Source organism: Acomys russatus, chromosome 23, assembly GCF_903995435.1.
Source record: "Acomys russatus chromosome 23, mAcoRus1.1, whole genome shotgun sequence".
NCBI lineage: Eukaryota > Metazoa > Chordata > Mammalia > Rodentia > Muridae > Acomys > Acomys russatus.
In genome coordinates this window covers 35,098,965-35,106,398 of record NC_067159.1, presented here as the reverse complement: position 1 = coordinate 35,106,398, position 7,434 = coordinate 35,098,965, and positions in this window count along the sequence as shown.

Here is a 7,434-nt window from a genome sequence, read left to right as displayed (position 1 = left end):
TTATAAAGCACCACACTAAACATAATGATATTAATCTACAAAACAACTAGATGACTCCATTAAAAAATATTAATCAGAGATATCAAATCCATAAAAATCAAATGAATATGCTATAACTACAGTATTCCATAGATGAAAGTAAAGGCAGGAGAAAGATATATTCAATGGGAGACAGAGAAATTGAAAATACATTAATAGAAAGAAGATATCCATGCAAACGGAGAGGTTTTTAACCAAAAAGGATAGCAACATAAAGGACATTGAAATTTTCCAAATAACACATCAGAGAGTCTCACAAGCATAGAAGAAATATGGAAAATAAGTTAAAAGCAACATTTTAATTGCAAAATTAATGAAAGACATCAACCTAAAGATTTAGATACATTTTTGGATCAAACAATATTAATAGAATCATCCCTGAGCTTTTCAAATTTTTTCACTTTTAATTAAAATATAATAACATTATCCTCCTTGTCTTTTTCCCTTCCTGTGCCCACCTTCTCAGACTGATGGTCTCTTTTCCTTTGATTACTATTGTTACATGCACAGATATGAACAAATATATAAATGCCACCTGGTGGGTCCATTTTTGTTGTGTGTATGTACAGGGTTTCAGAGAGTCATCAGTTGCCTGGTAGTTCTCTGCCTTGGGGTGGGACCCCATGAGATTGTCTCCCTTCTTAGTTAAGGTGTCTATTGATATTGTCATTGTCCGAGTCTTGTTAATGCAGCCCTTTCTAAAAAAGACAATTACACAGCAGAATTATAGGCATTTTGGTTTGGTTTGGTTTTTTAATGCTGGACCTAGGAGGTCAACTTGGGAGCAAAGCAGTGTCTAGTGTGCACAGGTTTCCAGGATTAATATCCCCGCACTTCAGAATATATGGAGGAGAGATAAGCTAAGTGCTAAAAGCTGAAACAAGAAATCTTAAAAGAGATAGGCGAGTAGAGATGACAGGTTTTCTTTAAAGAAGACTAAGCGTGATAGTTGTCACATCCTCATGAGCAGCAGTGGGAGCCAGGAAACAATGCCATGATGTCTTCAAAGTATTGGAAGGAAAGAGCTGCCGAACTACAATTATACACACAGTGAAAATATGCTATGAAGTTATAAAATAAACACACTCTGGTTTAAAAAAAAAAAAAAAAGGAAATGTGTTCCTAGCAGATCCATACCATAAAAAGAAAATAGAATTCTCAGTCAGAAATAATACCAATGAAACATAGAGATGGAAACGTAGGTATCTATTAGTATTGGCATAAAACACAACTAATACATTGTGCAGTCTTGAATTCTGAAAATTTAAAATAAATAATGATGACTACACAAAATGTAGGAGAAAGATACACATAATTAGCATCTTCAATTGTCTTACCATTGTTTAGACAACAGCAAAAGTCTTTGTATATATATTATATAATATCTATAGTAACCATTATAAAACATGGTAGCTAAATGATATAGAAAATAAACTTCATATCCCATAAGAATCCTATATACATAATACATGCATGATGTATAACAATTGTAAAAAATCAAAGGAGCAGCAATTGTCTGGTGTGGCAGGGCATGCCTTTAATCCCAGCCCTCAGAAGGCAGAGGGAGGCAGAGCTCTGAGAGTTCAAGGACGTTATGATCTACATAGCATATTCAAGGTTAACCAGGCTTACATAGGGAGACTGTCTCAGAAATCAAACAAGTAAAAGCATAAAAGGAGTAAGGAGGAAAAAACATGAAATGCACATGGGGAAAAGAAGCAGAAGACACCAGGCAGTAAGCGAGTGTGTGATTGGAGAAAGCAGTAAGAGACTAGGCAACTCCAAATGCAAGTCAAAGATTGACAGCATTTGGTGAAAATTATAATTTTCAACTATTTAACTACACAGATGTGGAGGTTTGAATATTAGAAGATAGAAAATATAGAGCATGCTAACATCAACAAGAAAAAATCAGCATAGCTGTACTGGCAGCATAGCAAAAATGGAAAATATAGTACTAGTTAATTGAAAGAACCTTTTAAAATTGTTGTGTTACATAAAGCAGATCAAAATCCTAAATTTGGGCAATAGGACTCTGACTCAGTGGTAGAGCACTTGCTCAGAAATCCCTAGGTTTGATCCCCAGAATTGCAAATTTTGGGTGTGGTGGGGGAGGGAATCTAAATGTGTATAAATCTAATTACATTAAAATAGATAAAGCATTGTTCTCTTAAGGTTTCTTCTGGCTGATGCCCCTATTTCCCCTAATGGGGACTGGGTAGGTTTTTGGTTGCTCTGTTGGGCTGCAGATGATTATTTTCAGGGGGAGTTGGTTATAAGTTAGTATTGGCCTTATTCAGAGAGAAAACAAGGTTGGACTCAGGGATGTCTCTCTTTTCCTTTATCTTTCTTTTATAGGTATGGAAATAGGGTTTGAAAAGAAAGAAGGGGAATATAGAAATATACAGGGCAAATATACAGGACAAAAAGTAGATTATTGAATCTACTCCTCAACTTAAGGCTTTAATTGTTACTCACAAATAAGGTTATTTTTAATTCATTGGTATAGATTTTTGTATATTGATGCAAAATAAGTTTAATTTTGACACATTGCTATAAAATTGAAATTTAATATTGGTCTTCACACATTATAGATATTTCTACTCTAATATGAGGTATTGTACCCATACAACTCAATTATAATACAAGGTTTACTTCCAATACTTTGAAAGTGCTAGTGCAGGTGGTTTAGGATAGTTAAGTAATACAAGCTAATTGTTAGTTGATCAAGTCATGGTCATGTCAATTACTAGTCTATTTATATCATAAGAATATACATCCAAGGTTTAACAAATAGATATGGTTCTATAGATAGATAAAGTAAAATAGATAGAAGATGCTGAGCATGAAAGAACCTCCTTATGGAGATGGCTTCAAAGGTGGCAAAGCAGCCACTGGGCAAAATGTCCTCATTTCTGCCACAGATAGAATTCTGCCTAAAGGGGCTGGAGAGATGGCTCAGCAGATAAGAGCACTGTCTGCTCTTCCAGAGGTCCTGAGTTCAATTCCCAGCAACCACATTGTGGCTCACAACCATCTATACTGGAATCTGGTGCCCTCTTCTGGCATGTGGGTGTAGATGAAGATAGACCATTCATACATTAAATAAATAAATAAAATCTTTAAAAAAAAAAAAAAAAAAAAAAAGAATTCTGCCTAAAAATGGGCAAGCTTGGATACAGGCAGAGTTCATGGCCAACCTCTGCCAAGACAGGGTAAGCCAGTCCTCAATAGTTCCTGCCTCACAAATATGTCTATCAGATATATGGAGCCTGAAGGCTGAAGATGACACTTCAGTGTTATAGAGTTTTGGGTGACAGATCAGGCTGCTAACTGTCTCTGCCATTTTTTTTTTTTTTCCATTTTGGAAGCTGCTAACCTGCACCTCCAGTTTACTCAGGCAATTACATTTTATTCCTTCTCAAGTCTCTGATGAGGTTGAAGACCAGATAGCTTAGTTTTATAATTAAGCTTAATTGTTTAGGGGCTAAGTTATTTTTAGGTCTAGATAGATGTTTTAAGTTAATAAGAGATGGGATCTGATAGATATTGATATACGTTCAGAATTTTAGAGTCACCAAGACAGGAAAGATCTTTTCTTTTTTTTTAATTAATTTTATTAATTTATTCATATTACATCTCGATTGTTAGCCCTTCCCCTGTTTCCTCCCATTCTTCCCTCCCTCCCATTTCTCCCCTTCTCCCCTCCCCTATGTCTGTGATTGAGGGAGACCTCCTCCCCTGTATATGCTCTTAGAATATCGAGTCTGTTCTTGGTAACTTGCTATCCTTCCTCTGAGTGCCACCAGGCCTCCCCATCCAGGGGACGTGGTCAGAAAAGGGGCACCAGAGTTCGTGTGAGAGTCAGATCTCACTCTCCACTCAACGGTGGAGAATATCCTGTTCGTCAGCTAGGTCTTGGTAGGGGTTCGAAGTTTAATGCCTATATTCTCCTTGGCTGGTGCCTTAGTTTGAGGAGGACCCCAGGATCCAGATCTGTTTTCTTTAAGCTTACCAAATACAAAAAACCAAAACACTATGAATGTAACATATATAATTCATGATTGTTTCATGGCTCTTCTTGCTGTATGTAGTGTAGTGTATTTATATGTAAAAATATAAAAAACTGTAAAAAAAATATATAAAGCAAATCCAATTGTGATAGTATTTACCTATAATCCTAACATTTAATAGGCTGAGGCAGGAAGAAAACAAGCCTAAGGCCAGCCTGGGCTACACATAAAAGCCTGTCTAAATTATGCGGAATGAAGATGAAGAGTTACTTAGATCCTTGTATCCTCCTCCTACAGAGGAGACAGGAATTCCATGAGAAGACCAACTGAGCCAACGACTCAGGGCCCAGAGGGGCCTGTGGAGTCTGAAGCACCAGCCAAGGACCAGGCATGGACTGGACCTACATACATAGATGCAGCCAATGGCAGCTCAAACTTCATGCAAGTCCTCCAGTGAGGGGAGCAGGGCTGTCTCTGACAAGGACTAGGTTGCCTACTTTTTTTTTTTTTTTTTTTTTTTTTATCATTCTCACCAGGCCACAGGGGAAGAGGAAGGACTCCGTCCTGGTGGACTTGTTGAGTTGGGGTGGGTAGCTAGGGAGAGGGTTCCCTTTTTATGAGGAATAGGGGAGGGAGTGGGGACTGGGAAGAGAGGAGGGAGAGGGGACGACCAGGATGTAGAGTGAATAAATTAATTAATTAATTTTGAAAATCAATAAAATAAGAAAAAAAAACGCGTTACTTAGATATGAAGCCATGTGTAGTTGTATGTGCTTATCATTCCAGGACTTGGGGCACTAAGGCAGAAAGAGGGTGGGGCCAGAGACCAGTGGAAGTCACGGAGCAAGACCCTGTCTCAAGAAAAAAAAAACCCGCAAAACGAAACGTACAGATATGTACATCTGCATGCACATGTGACAAAAGCAAGACAAGAGAGCAGTGCTTGGTTTTATCCCAAAATATTCGCCTAATAGTACATTAAGTGCAAAGGGAACAAAATTTTAAAATCCACACAGCTGCACGCCTCTCAGTATACATGGATTTACTTGAGGGCAAAAAAAAAAAAAAATACACACACACACACACACACACACACACACACACACACACACACACATATATATATGTATGTATGTATGTATATAGGCTCTCTCAACAGAAGGATAAGCAGAAGCCTCTTTGAAAGTCCTCCCCTCAAAAGCCTGGAACATATTGGCACAGGAGACAACTTCCTGAACAGAACACCAACGGCCCAGGCCTTAATGTCAACCATTAATAAATGGGACCTCATGAGGCTGAGAAGCTTCTGTAAGGCAGGAGACACTGTCAAGAGAACAAAGTGACAGCCTACAGACTGGGAAAAGATCTTCACCAACCCTACATCTGACAAAGGTCTAATATCCAAAATATACAAAGAACTCAAGAAATTAAACATCACCAAACCGAATAACCCAATTGAGAAATGGGGCTTGGAACTAAACTGAGAATTCTCAACAGAGGAGTATCAAATGGCTGAGAAACACTTAAAGAAATGCTCAACCTCCTTAGTCATCAGGGAAATGCAAATCAAAACAACTCTGAGATTCCATCTTACACCCATCAGAATGGCTAAGATCAAAAATTCAAGTGACACCACATGCTGGCGAGGATGTGGGGAGAGAGGAACACTCCTTCATTGCTGGTGGGAATGCAAACTAGTACAGCCAATTTGGAAATCTGTCTGGTGCTATCTCAGAAAAATGGGAATAGGGCTTCCTCAAGACCCAGCTATTCCACTCCTTGGAATATACCCAGAAGATGCTTCAGCACACAACAAGAAACTTTGCTCAACCATGTTCATAGCAGCCTTATTCGTAATAGCCAGAACATGGAAACAGCCTAAGTGTCCCTCAGTAGAAGAATGGATAAAGAAACTGTGGTACATATACACTATGGAATACTACTCAGCTATTAAAAACAAGGAATTCCCGAAATTTGTGGATAAATGGATTGAGCTAGAAATGATCATAATGAGTGAGTTAACCCAGAAGCAGAAAGACTCAAATGGTATATACTCACTTATATCTGCATACTAGCCCAAGGGGCATGTCCCACGAAAGCCTTCACTTACCAGGAAACTGGGACAGAGGGGAGGACATCCTATTGGGACTCTAGATGAGAGACGCATGGGAGAATAGCAAAGTAGAAGGATCCAGAGGGTCCTAGAAACCTACAAGTAGAACATTATGATAGGCAGATTTGGGCCCAGGGGTCCCGCTCAAACTAAGGCACCAGCCAAGGACAATACAGGCAGTAAACTTTAAACCCCTACTGAGATCTAGCCAATGGTCAGAATATTCTCCACACTTGAGTGGAGAGTGTGATATGACTTTCTCACGTGCTCTGGTGCCTCACATTTGACCATGTCCCCTGGAGGGGGAGACCTGGTGGCACTCAGAGGAAGGACAGCAGGTTACCAAGAAGAGACTTGATACCCTATGAGCATATACAGGGGGAGGTAATCCCCCTCAGGAACAGTCATAGGGGAGGGGAGTAAGGGGAAAATGGGAGGGAGGGAAGAATAGGAGGATACAAGGGATGGGATAACCATTGAGATGTAACAAGAATAAATTAACAAAAAAAAAAAAAAAAAAAAAAGAAAGAAACTCCTCCCCTCTCACCATTCCTCTCCTACTCCCAGCCTTCCCTACACCCTGGTCTTCTCAGCTCAAAGTCAATTCCCCTGGGTCTTAGGGGCTCCCACAAGGAGCCTCCCGAAGCATGCCGCTGTGCCCTACTGTGAGAACCGTGTCTCACCGTGCTTCCCCTACTTTGACTCTCCCAGTGAAATGTGCTCATTACCTTAGGCAAATACAGAGAAAATAAATGATCAAATAGTTAGCAGAACCAAAAATATTTTCTTTCCGTCCAGACACTCATAATATATTGTACGTTAAAATGTTCCTTAAGCCCTGCAGCAGATAAAACTGTTAATGATTGATTAATTAAATATTCTCCAAATGAATTTGTCTACTGAAGTCTTTTTTTTTTTTTCACATCACGAATTCTCATTTATTGAGTTTTTTGTGGAGCACATAGTATAAGCCACGCACTATTTTCTGTGCTGCTGAGAAAGCCATGAACTCCAAGAGTTTACACTTTCGGTGGTAGAAGCTGATAGCAAAGATCAAAATAGCATATGAGTTCAGGTGGTCAAAAAGACGACTAAGAAAAAGTAAGCTGAGTATGGTATAAATAAAGACCTTGAGGCTTGAGTGTAGGTAGGATAAGAAACCACAGATTATAACCTGAGAAATTCCACCAGCATCTTATCCTTGGTGACAAAGCCCGTCCACTGACATACAGGCAGTATATGGGCTCAGTAAGAAAGAGCACGTGCTGA